The sequence below is a fragment of the Lissotriton helveticus genome, chromosome 2_1 (assembly GCF_964261635.1).
Source record: "Lissotriton helveticus chromosome 2_1, aLisHel1.1, whole genome shotgun sequence".
NCBI classification, from domain to species: domain Eukaryota; kingdom Metazoa; phylum Chordata; class Amphibia; order Caudata; family Salamandridae; genus Lissotriton; species Lissotriton helveticus.
The window spans coordinates 108,575,340-108,588,317 of record NC_136059.1 but is presented as its reverse complement, the minus strand read 5'-3'; positions in this window follow the sequence as shown (position 1 = coordinate 108,588,317).

Sequence of the window (12,978 nt, the reverse complement as noted above, 5' to 3'; positions counted from 1 at the left end):
CACAAGGACCACGAGCTGCCAGCTGAGCTTTGTGCAGTCTGGAGGGGCTGAAAATCCCAGCCCTAACTGTTTGAGTGCCTTTCTTTCACACATGCACTGCTGTCACCTCTACAATACCCCTAGAAGTGACAGAGAAGCAACCCTCTGCGCTGTACTAAAACACGAACACATAAAAGTTGTCTCAGCACGCAGTTACAAAATCCATGTAGCGCCAAATGAGGGCGGGCTTCATGGGCCTGATAGGTGCCCTAGAGGCACTGTGCACTGAGATTCGGGAAGACCGTGCAGCCAGGTGCAGAGAGAGACAGCGCCTCCACACTCTCCTGGACATTTATACTAGGGCTGTAAACCAGCTGTCCTCTGCCACATCAGTGCTGGCACGTCGCTGTATCTGCATGCAGCAAAAGTTAGCACATTGCTGCAAGGATGTAGCCAGGGGACTAGTGCAAGTCACATGTGTGGTGGACCAGCTGAGGGCAGCAGCCACTTGTGGCACAGGACCCCTCAGTTCACCGGAGGAGGAAGGGCAATTGAGCAGGAGCAGCATCACTCCACCCATCCCACAGGACAGGCGTCGCAGTGCGCTTCAGGGTAGAACTACCGATGCCTCAGGAGAGGGCAGTGGGAACCCTGAGCAAGGGGCAACGAGCCGTGCACACAGACGGTGAAGAGCCCTGAGTGGCACATGGCAATGGGTGAGTTTAATAGAAACAACAAAGGAGCGTCTACAAGCAAGAAGCGAGCATGAAGCAAACTACACGGTCACAAAACTGGCTGTGAAAAGAAACCTCTTGTGGTTATTTCAGAAGGCCCTCACTCACCAACTTGGTTGGTGACATGCTTCATCATTGGGCCCCACCAGGAGTAGCCGAATGCCACCCTAGTGTGCTTCAACGCCAGGTTACTGCGGAGCTGGATTTTTCGTGAGTGAAGTATAAGTGTGAGTGATTTATAAAAATTTATCAATTGTGTCAAAAAAACAATTTTAATAGTTTTGCCAATTGTACATGGTTAAAAGATTGTGAAGGTGAAGGGTAATGGACCGAATTACAAGTCCAGGTTTACCCTGTGTTGGTTGGTCAACATGTTTCTGCCACAATGATAGAAATATATCGGGCATCTGTCAGGACCAGTGGAAAAAGTGATTAACAAACCCCAGTGGTATGGGCACGCTAAGGCCCACCCTAGCCTGGGGTATCAGTGTAAAAAGAAAATATAAAAACACTGTTTCAAGATTCCGAAAAATTGTAAAGTGGAACCGAGTTTATTCTGTTCAACAGAGACATCAACAAACAGACACAACATAGAAACAAGAAATGATTAAATGTATCAGTAGCTGTTGTCGCAAAGTTGCTAAACATGCTCAAATACTCAAGGGAGGTGCCTTTACCCACTGTCAACTCGCAAGTGAGCTGGGAAACCAATAATACAAAGTGATTAGTATCATATTAGAGTCAAGGATACGTGTCCATACAAACTGCCATGCAGTCTGCAAGGGCTGAACCATGGCTCCGTGGTCTATCATAGTAAGTAGCGAATACCGGGTGACTACGAAGTGTCTAGTGTGCCCAGAGTATCACTAACAACTAGCCAGTGTCTATGCTAGAGGTATTGAGGCTTTAGCCTTGGTGCTTGTTGGGCAAAGAAATAGAAATAATTAAAAACATGAATCCTTACAAAGTATGCTCATCGTATTAAGCATCATGGGTCTCGGTAGGGGGTTGGAAGCACTTTGGCGCACCCTGTGAGTAGGGAGAGAATCGAAAAGGAAGTTAAAAAACATACCAAGGACGGCTGTTAAATAGGAGAAGACGCCGATACGGTACTCGGTACGCAGCAGCATTATTATACTCACGCCCTCTGTACTAGAGAGTGTGGAGAAGTGTGGCTCAGGGGTTAGAGGCAGCAGACCCGGAAGCTGAGATCGGTCCTGGACCAGGGTTCAATTCCCCGCCTTGGCCGGTCTTGGGCTAAAAATTCCACGGACTCGATAATTCTCGCCCCGGTGCCTCCTCGACTCACGGGTTCACACTCTGCGACTCTGGGCAATAGCTTGCTTAATCTCCACAACGGCCCCTCGCGGCGGGATGCCTGACTTTCACCTTGTGGATACCTTGCTATCTCACAGGGGAATACCAGGAAGGATTCCCAAAGCAAGCGCCGGGAAACCCACTGCGGGTAGCTGTGCGCTATATAAGCTCAACTACATTTACATTTACTAGGCACCCGCTCGGTACCTGTTTTTTCCCTCAATGGCCGGACCCCGAGGATTCCTAGCTGCAGCGAGGTAAAGATAGTAGCGGGCCCAATGGGTGGCGTCCAAAGTTGGCGTCACGTGGGAAAAGGAAGTAATGGCTCCTCTGATTGGAGTAGGCCAGAGCACATGACCGGCTCCTCAACCAATCCAAAACTCGGAAAGTAAGGAGGTGCTGGCGTCATAGTGCGGCAATGTTGTCAATCAACCAAACGCTCGAGCAAGTGTTCGGATACTCTTTGGTTGTCAAGGGAACCCAATACAAGCAGCAGGACGGGAGATTTTTCAAACGTAATAGGAAACCCCGAGCTAGTGAAAACAAACGAATACTAGCATCTTACATAGGAGAATATATATGAAAAGCCAGTGATGAGGCTTCATGACTTAAATTTTAAAAGGCTCTGAATAGGAAATATTGTGACAAGCTGTGTCCTGTGCCATTCAAATATTTCAGCCTAAAGGAAGGGGATAGGTTAAACAGCACAGAGTAAAGTGATACTAAACCCCAGCCAATATAGTACATCCCCAAATAGCCTGCCAACACCGATGGTAAGGGCAGGGGAGTACTAGTGTAGTCAAGCTTGTGAAAGACTATAAGGCTAATTTTCTCAGCGTAGACAGAGTTCAAGTGGGCAATAAAAAATAGAAAAAAGAGAAAGGAGGGAATACTTTTGCAGTATCGATGAGAACGGAATATTATTGTTCAGGCCATGTACATGGGTACAGAGTCGATACACCCACCTTTGCTCTTTTTCAAACAGGATTTTTTGAGTGTTATTCTTTGTGTCTACCTGTTCAATAACTGTCCACTGCATATCGTTGGTAGTGTGATTGTTGTTAATGAAATGTTCACTTAGTTTGGTTGTGATACGTCTACAACGAATGTTTCTACGATGCTCACATATACATAGTTTTACTTTACGTGAAGTCATCCCAACGTAACGCAGTCCACATGGACAGGTTATTAAATAGACTACGTTTGTGGAATTACAGTTGGTGTGAGATCTCTGTGTCCATATTTTGTCTTGTTCAAGGTTTAGTGTTTTCATATGTATTGTCAGGTGGCAGATGCTACAGTTAGAACACGGATAGTGTCCGGTAACCTTGGGTAAGCCCCAGATGTCAGTGATCGAAGTTGGACCGCTCTGCATGGTCGGTCTGGAGCGTGTATTAACAAGAGTGTCCCACAGGCTCGGGCCTCGTTTAAATGAAAATAAAGGTTTTTCCCAGTTTCTGTTGTTCGTATTGATGATACGCCAGTGTTTTTGAATGTTTTTTTTTCATATCGTTAGATGCCAAACTGTACGTTGTAACCCAGGTTAATGGGATATCAGTTTGAGTCCTTGTGGTATCTTCAAGAAGAGCTTCCCTTGGCTGATTCCTAGCTCTTTTGCAACCCTTCATGAGGATTCTAGCTGGATACCCTCTGTCTTGGAGGTTTTCAGTTAGGGCATTAGACTGTGTTCGAAAATCTCCCAAATCGGTACAGTTTCTCCTCAGTCGGAGGTATTGTCCATATGGGAGATTCTCTCGAAGACTTCTCGGATGGAAACTCGTGAATTCCAGCAGATTATTCCTTGCTGTGGGTTTATAGTGAGTTTTAGTCGAGAAGTGACCATTACTTTTAGATATCACTACATCCAGGAAAATGACCTCCTGTTCATCCACTGTGTTTGTGAACTTTAGATTAGGGTCTAGGGTGTTAATCCACTGGAGAAATGTTGTAATCTTTTTCCCCGTGTCTCCATCTCCCCGTCCACCCCTCCTTCACCCGACCCCTTGGTATGACCCACCCCACATCCTGGAGTGTGGGTTAGAATGTCGAGATGAGCTACTGCCGCCAGGCTGGAAGCACCTGTTACCTATGACAGAATAAAGTTGTACTTGGAAACCCTTAAATGTAGTGGTTCTTTACTACATTTCTTGGCGACGAGGACGAGGAGCTGAGCCAGGGTCAGTTGGGTGCTTTCCTCCCTGGAAAAGTTGATGCTTGTGCGGAATTTTGAATATAGATGAAGTACTCACCAGTTGATTTGCGGATCACAGGACAACAGACAAACCGGTAACCCAGGCTGAGTCATCGAGGTGTTCCCGTGGCGGGACGTGAAATTTCCCGACTAAGTAAGGAAAAGGGAGTCGGGTGTGAAGCCTCGGTGAAGGTGAGAGGGTACCGTGTGGAGCTAACCGGTAACCCAGGCTGTGTCATCGAGGTGTTCCCGTGGGGGGACGTGAAATTTCTCGACTAAGTAAAGAAAAGGAAGTCGGGTGTGAAGCCTCGGTGAAGGTGAGAGGGTACCGTGTGGAGCAGAGGAACGTTCCTTCCTCAATTGAGGTCTGACATAAGTCTGTGGATCTGGTAACCAGAGCTCCCTGGGAGCATTCCGTGGAGGAGGAAGCGGCATAGCGGGAACCAGCGCAACAAGAGTAGAAACAGCTGGTTGTGAAGTGACGGTGAATGAATGGTCAGGCAGCGGAACACGGATTTCCCACAACAGTGAAAGCCGACTCTGGAGGGGAGTAAGTGAGGAGGCTTGTTTGCTGTTGGTTGGGAGCGGGACTGCTGGGGGCAGCGCTGTGCAGGCATACTTTGTCTGCGATGTCTGAGGGGTCGAAAACGGATTTCGACTGTAGCAGCGCTCTTTGACCAAGCCGTCCCGGTGACTAAAGGGGGCAGGCTTCACCCAGACTGGTTACCGTCCGGGAGCCAAGGCTGAGCAGAGAATCTTTTTATTCCCAAGAAGAAAAAAATGTCAGCGGAATAATTCTCCCCTATAAAGTTTAGATACGGCATCGTGTGGGGCTTGCCTTTCACAGAGGGAGAGACAGTACAAGGAACAGTGCTCTGGCGTTAATGAACTGCAAGGTTGATTACAGGAAGTTCCTGCTCTGCAAGCGAGAAATAGACAGAGGACTCCGCAGCTCTGAGGTGAAGGCACAATGAATCAAGACCGGTCAGCACCCGAGGGATCGTACCAGGCTAAGAGGTGAGCCGTGTAAGCTGTGGGAGCAGAAAGGTTGCAGAGCAAGGAAATAGTCGCATCTCTCTTTCTGGGAAGCGGATTTATCGGAGGCGGAGCGTACGATCACGAGATAAGGGGGAGAAGTTTAACATAAGGAGATTCAATCTGGATGACTTAAAATTGCAGTGAGCCTGCGAAAAACGGTTAGGAGCGGTGAGCGGAACATAGTGAGTAGTCAACCCTTAAACTGAACGGTGGCTGTGGGTTGTAACGTGAAGATAGAGCAGAGGAACGGGGGGTGTAGCGAACCTGGGTTCCCATGATCGAAATTTCACGGAGACAGTGTTTTCTAGCTGTTTGAAGAGTCTGAGAGGACAGGGAAGGAGTTTAACCTCTGAGGCCACGAGTGTAACTGAACTGAGGCAGCCTGGTGAAGCTGTGAGAGGAAAGAGCAAAGGAACAAGGGGTGTAGCGAACCTGGGTTCCCACTATTAGAAAAAAAAAATGATAAATAAATAAATAAGTTCACTGAAGTAGTGTCTTAAGAGGTTTGAGACGTCTTAGAGGATCAGAAAAACGGTGAACCCCTGATGTTACAGGCACTGAGGCAGCGATAGGAAGCTGCGTGTGGAGATTGCAAAGAAAAACCTCAGGGTTCTGTGTAGTAAACTAAACTGAAACAGCACGTAGAAGCAGCGTAAGGAAATATCAGAACTGAGGCAGAGTATTGGGAAGCGACGTGTGGAGATTCCAAAAGAACGGAGGGAGCGTGGCAAATGAAACCGCGTCAGCGCGGTGAAGCAGTGTGAGGAAGTTTCGGAACTGAGGTGGCGCTTGGAGGTGTTGTGTGGAGATGTCAGGAGTGTGGTAAATCTCAGGGTTCTGTGTAAGAAAACTGCATCGCAGCAGCAAGTTGTAGCAGATCGAGGAAACCCTCAGAGGGGCAGAGAGTGCGAGGAATCCTTGTGACGGAGTTAACACAGAGTGGAGGCAGCACTCTTGAGAGAGATACGTTTCTCGGTCCATTATTGTTTGTGAATTAATGAGAGTCACAGATCCACAGACGGAGGGAGCAAGGCATATTCAGTGATTTCAGGGAGACCCTGCAGAGTAATTGTAAGCGTAGAAGGAGACGTGACCTTTAAAGAAAGAATCCCAGTGGCAACAGCCTGCGCATTTCGTTTAACCAGTTTGGGGCGCAAGTGAATCCTACAAAGTGCGCTCGTACTGCCATTTATCTGTTGTCAGGCTGTGATTACATCTTCACGTGAATTTCCAGTTTATAGCTGCGCGTATGACATGGAGTGGGGCCAGAATATGAAGATCACCGCAGAATGGGGTGAGCGGAAGGAAAATGTTGAGAGGTACATAACAGTTTTCGAGGAAGAGAAAGTATCTCTGCTACTTGAGGAAAAGGCAGAAAAATGGCTCCACAGTGTAGGAACTGGAGGAGGGAAAAGGTACCACGAAAGGGAAAAAATATTGACGGAAGAGTCAGACAGAGATTTTTATGAGGACATTTTGAATGTGGTGGATGAATACAAAAAACAAGTCTCGTTGGTAAAGGAACAAAGGAATGACGAGATCAAGGAAAGAAAAGTGAGCAAAGAGGAAGATAATGCTAATAGAATAAACCCAGTGGGTACCAGCTTCCAAGGCGGAGTAAAGACAGATATGATCTCAGACTCAGGATCACGGCATAGTACGGCAAGCAAGCGTGTAGGGAATAGAGAAGCAACTAAAAAATATGGAAAAAAATTTAAAGAGGCCAATACGTCCCTAAAAACATATGCAGGGAAGGACATTGATGTAAAAGGGTACGAAGTTATGGAGTCAATGCACAAGAGAAACAATACTTGGTGTACCATACATACAACGGAATGTGGACTCACCATGCAAGGGGAAAAGGATCAAAAGAAATGGAGAGTTTCACGTAAAGGTAGAAGAAAAGAAAACGTGAGTATGCAGGCACGGATCAGAAGCATGCAGAGAACAAAGAGTAAAGCACAGAAGGCTCGTGAGCCGCAAACAAGGGGTTCTGTAGTTTTGGAAGGAGCAGCAACAAACGATGTGAGTGTAAAGGAAGTAGATAAGGACAAACTAAAGAGAAAACGAGAGACTGTCCAAGGTTGGGTGGATGAAAGAGAAGTACGCAAGAAACAGGAGAGAGAAGGCAGTAAAGGTAGAGTTGGAAGAAAAGAAGCATTCGATAGTAAGGGAGCATGCATAAGTACAACAGCCAATGAGCGGCCAAAGATAAAATGTATGAGTAATCAATTTAATTGTAAGGAAACGTGGCAAAGAGCCACACTGGCCAAGTCCTGGACTAAGGCGATGGAGGAGTATGAAGACAAATGTGAACAGGAAGGAGAAATGGACTCTAATTTGCTTGAATCCAAGAGTGAGAATAAAGGAAAACCTTTCCTAACGAACAATAGTGACAAGTTGGAAAGTGAGAGTATGGAAATGCAGAAAGTACGAAATGATTTCCCATTAAAGGTTCTGTTGGGGAAAGATGGTCCACCCTATGATAATGGGGTCCAGTATATGGTGGAAAGTGAGAGTATGGAAATGCAGAAAGTACGAAAGGATTTCCCATTAAAGGTTCTGTTGGGGAAAGATGGTCCACCCTATTATAATGGGGTCCAGTATATGGTATGTGGAAGAAGCCGAAGTGCAAGGGCTCAGAAGACACGTATGATTTCGTGTATGGCAAACCCAAGAGGGAACAGCAGGACACACTCAAGCCTGAGGAGACTCATGCAAATGATCGGGGGGGCGCCTAAAACTAAATGCGACAAAGATGGCAATTATAGTCATGACCAAGGAAGTGGGAGCAGAAGGAGGCCCCGTCCCGGTATTGATAAGTACATGGAAATGGAAGTTGGTGTCATCAGTGGTAACCTCAGGGGTGCGTCCTGGCACAAGCTACCACCCAGAGAAAAGGATGGTACAGCCATGCTAAATCTTCTGGTAAGAGATGGGAATTCCAGCAGTAGGAGTTCGGAATCCCAGGGAGAAATAGACGAAGTAGTAAGCTTGGACATGGGAGAGCTAAATGGGAAAAGGTTGTTATGCCTTGATTTCACCAACATGGGGAGGCCCGTAGTGTTACATAATGCACACATGGATTAGCTTCTTCTATTGTCATGTGTGGCACTCCCTGTTGGTTCCAGACTGCTCCAGTTGCCTAATGTTTGACAAAGTAACCACATAGCCTCTTTTCTCCTGTCCTGAACTTTTAAAGGCACCAGACTTATCACAGTTGTTTAACGCTGGAAATGCAACCTCGTAACCGTTTTAAATTCTCTTACAGTTACAGTTGATTAACATAGGAAACGCAACCTGTTAACGCTTCCTATTTCCTGATTAATGTTTCATATAGTCTTACCATATCCCTGCATATGCATATGAGAGCAGGGACCCCTACCCCATTGATACGTATCGTGCTTTGGGACCTTACACACATTTTCCCCCTCCCCAGCCTTCCTTGCGCCCCTTCTCCCTGCTCATCCTCTCTCCATCTTTTCTATGGGAGGGAGGTGTGTTGTAATCTTTTTCCCCGTGTCTCCATCTCCCCGTCCACCCCTCCTTCACCCGACCCCTTGGTATGACCCACCCCACATCCTGGAGTGTGGGTTAGAATGTCGAGATGAGCTACTGCCGCCAAGCTGGAAGCACCTGTTACCTATGACAGAATAAAGTTGTACTTGGAAACCCTTAAATGTAGTGGTTCTTTACTACAAGAAACGTTCCCAGTGCTTCACCCGATCCTTGCCAAATTATTAGGACGTCATCAATGTACCTCCTCCATAAGCCTATGGAGGAGAAGAAAGGGTTGTCTTGTGTCTGGATGAATACAGCCAATTACGTGGGGGGATTGTGCTATCTGATAGAACTCCTGCGTGGTGTGGTCTAGTGCCTGTGCGGTGCTGGGGAATTGGATGTGTTGATGCAGCCTCTGTACCACTGCATTAAGGAACGCGTGGCAGAAGCACAACAGTGCACTCTGAGAGACCCCTCCTGCTGTGGCTATCACCCCCTGAAAACTCCCTGATGCCAGTAAGTGCAGTGAGCACAAGACCTGTACATGGATGAGGATGGTGTGTGTCTTGCATTTGAGATGTTCAACTATGGGTTTGAGCTCCGCTATTAGGCCCAGGATGCTGTCTTGATCCAGCCTGTAGTTCACATGGATCTCCTCCACAGTCCGCTGGAACAGGGTAATGTGCGCTCTGAAGATCTTGTGCTGGTGTCTCCTTCTCTGTGCAGCAGCTCTAATTTGCAGCCTCCTGGCTATCACATACAGCTAAGCCATTGTGGAAAAGGCCTGTGGCATTGTGGGCCTCTTTAAATAGATTGCACCTGGTTGCACCTGGTTACCACCTGCTCAAACTTGGTGGTAATTACGATTACCAAAATTGCGAATTTCGAGAAATCGCAATTTGCACATTTTTTCAAGCATTTCATTGTGCGATTTCGTAATTTGAGAACTCCTTAATTGTGATTTTTTGCAATTGGCGTGTCACAGTTTGCGAGTTCGAAATATATTTACAGAATTATTGCCTCGCATAATAGCTAATCGCTAATTTTGCAATTAACAATTTGCGCTCACGATGGCTCTCATACATAGGGATTCTCTGTTTTGCGATCGCATACACCATTTATTTGCGATTCGTAGTATTTACGATCACAAAACAGCTTCATACATATGGCCCTTAGTCTTTAGTCTACTTTGTTAATACAGGCCACCAATAGCATTGTAGCATTCTTTCAATAAAGAAACAGTTGCCATAACTCCTGAATGTGCAGAACCTATACTTTTGTGTGCTGCTAGAATTAAACCTAACCTACAATCCATGTTTGGAATTACTCTGTCCCCCACTCCAGGAATCTGGGCAAATGGAATGTTATTGGCAACTAAATTGTAGGAGCACTTGAGTGGAAATCGTTTTGGTACTGCTTTGCTGTTTTTGCGTGAAGCAATGACAGCCACCACAATCTCTCTGTCTATTCTCATTTTAGAATGAGTGATTGCAGCTACAGAAGCCGTGCGTACAGCCCCCTTTGCGGCTTCATCAGGCAATGAATCCCTTCAACGTGAACGCCATAACGCTGATGACTCAGGTGAGCCTCGGTTTTCAACTCCACTGCCTGTTCCCATCGCATTTTGTGCTTAATCGTGCCACCTTTTGCTTCTTTGACCTGTTTTGAATGCAGTGCTTCAAATATTCATTATATGACTGCACACAGTAAAAAGAATCGCACACAATTAGTGTGGGGAATTCTCAATCCATATTCACCAGTGCCAGTATCAAGGCTTTTAATTCTGCCAGCTGAGCCGTGCAGTCTCCTAGAGATAGAGTTATTGAGTAACTTGGGTGGAACTTTCCATCCCACATGCGAACTTTTACTATTGCGCATACCACGCTATATTGTTTGCTTACTTCCTATGGCAGGTTGAGCAGATCCATCAGTGTAAATTATATATTCACACTGATCTAGAGGCATTATTTCATCTGGTAGAGAATATTGTTGTTCGAATTGCAGGAATGCTTGTGTCTTTAAATTTGGAGCGTACCTGTATTCTACATCTGTTGCAGAGAGAGAATTAGAAACGAAATGGTGGTGTGGCACACCGAAGGTTCAAAGCGTATTCAAATTGGTAATACAAAAAAAGATTTTTGGTGCTTTTATGGGCGCCTCAGGACTGTGTCTCTTCCAGCTTGTAGAGACAGACTTGGAAACTATAACATAGGAGGCGTGGGAAGTCCCACGCGGAATCTTGAGGAGCACCTGAAGGTCTTAGCCTTAAGAATGTCAAACTTTACTCGGGTTTAAATCCAAAGATTTGTTATTCCAGTTTAATCCAAGTGGTTATATTACAATTCATATAAACAAACATGGATGTATCACTTGTATCAACAATTGGGTTTCAAACTGTGGTTGATCCCGTGGTTAATCCCAATGCATTTCGGGACTACCGTCCCTTCATCAGGGGATCTATGGGGAGATAAACATCGTATTAGGGGGGGGCCCTATTCTCAACACACATGTGAAGGTAAGGAATAAGTGACAAGGGTTACTTGTTGTGACCCAGCGTGTGGTTCTATAAAACAGGGCGTGGAAAAAAGAAAAGAAAAAAAGAGACGGACATGCTGATGATAGAAAGTAAACAAGTGAGTAAAGTGACCAGGCATTAGTGGAGAAGTGTGGCTCACTGGTTAGAGGAGGCAGACCCTGAAGCAGAGGTCAGACCCGGGACCAGGGTTCAATTCCCGACGCGGCAGGGTCTTGAGCCCAAATATCCACGGACTTGATAATTCTCGCTTCGGTGCCTACTCGAATCATGGGTTCACACTCTGCAGCTCTGGGCATTAGCCTGCTTAATCTCCACTACGGCCCCCCCGCGGCGGGATGCCTGGCTTTCACCTTGGGGAAGCCAGGATGGGTTCCCAAGGCAAGCGCCGAGATGCCTACGGGTAATCGAGCGCTATATAAGAACACATAATAATAATAATAATAATAATTAGTGAGAACCGGCAATTTACATGGAAGATAAGTCAAAAGGAACAGGCATGCTGATGATAAAAAGTAAACAGGCGTTAGTGGAAACCGGCAAATAACGTGAAAATTAAGTCAAAATGTTGTAGTGCTGATATTCTGTCAAAGGATAACCGGCGTGTTGCGTGGAGGTTAGGTGAAATTATCGGAGTGCTAAAAGTCGATAAATATATCACAAACGGAACTATCAGCCAACCAGATGAGAGTATTACAAAAAGGGACCTCTTTTGTCCCCATGTATCACATCAACGAATTAGAGACAGAAATCAGCTTCTATAAGTTCATGCGAAGTCTGCGACTACGTCATTTCTTCACCAATGTGAACCCTTCCACTGGTCCAAGCACACAACACGCTTGTAAAGATTTGAAATGTAAGAGCACTTTTGTGGCCCCAGTAAGTCACAAAATATTGGACTCATATGAAACAATAACCCTTAAGGCTCTACGAGATCATCATAAGAAGACTCCACCCAAGATCAAGAACTTTAGTACCAGAGATTACAGGGCTTTACGAGAAATTACCAACAATAAGAATATCACCTGCTGTAGAGCAGACAAAGGAGGTGCTTTAGTGATTCTGGACCACGACTACTACCATTCCAATGTCACAGCCCATGTGAGAGATGAAGAACTATACATGAAATTGCTCTCAGACCCCACAGAAGCGTTTGTCAAAATCCTGAAAACCATTTTAGACAAAGCTTTACTCATGGGAACTCTTTCTCAGAAAGATTTGAAATATTTGATTCAACTCAACCCGAAATGTCCCAGCATCCACATGCTGCCCAAAATTCACAAGAGTCTACAACAACCCCCATTCAGACCAATTGTCTCGACCAAAACTTCGATCCATGAACCCATTGGGAAATTCGTAGATATGTACCTACAACCTATTGTCAAAGAGAAGTCTACTTACATACGTGATTCAACCGACTTCTTGAACAAAGTGAACAAAGTGACCTTGAATCCAAACATCAGATACACTCTAGTCACGATCGATGTATGTGCATTATATACCTCTATACCTCATAACAGAGGTATAGACGCTTTGGAATCATTTTTACTATCTCATCCCATAGATGAAGATCTCAAAGTTCTCATCTTGGAACTGATGCACTTCATGCTATATCATAGTTATTTCTGCTGGAATAACGAGTTCTTCCTTCAAATCGTTGGAACAGCGATGGGAAATTGCGCAGC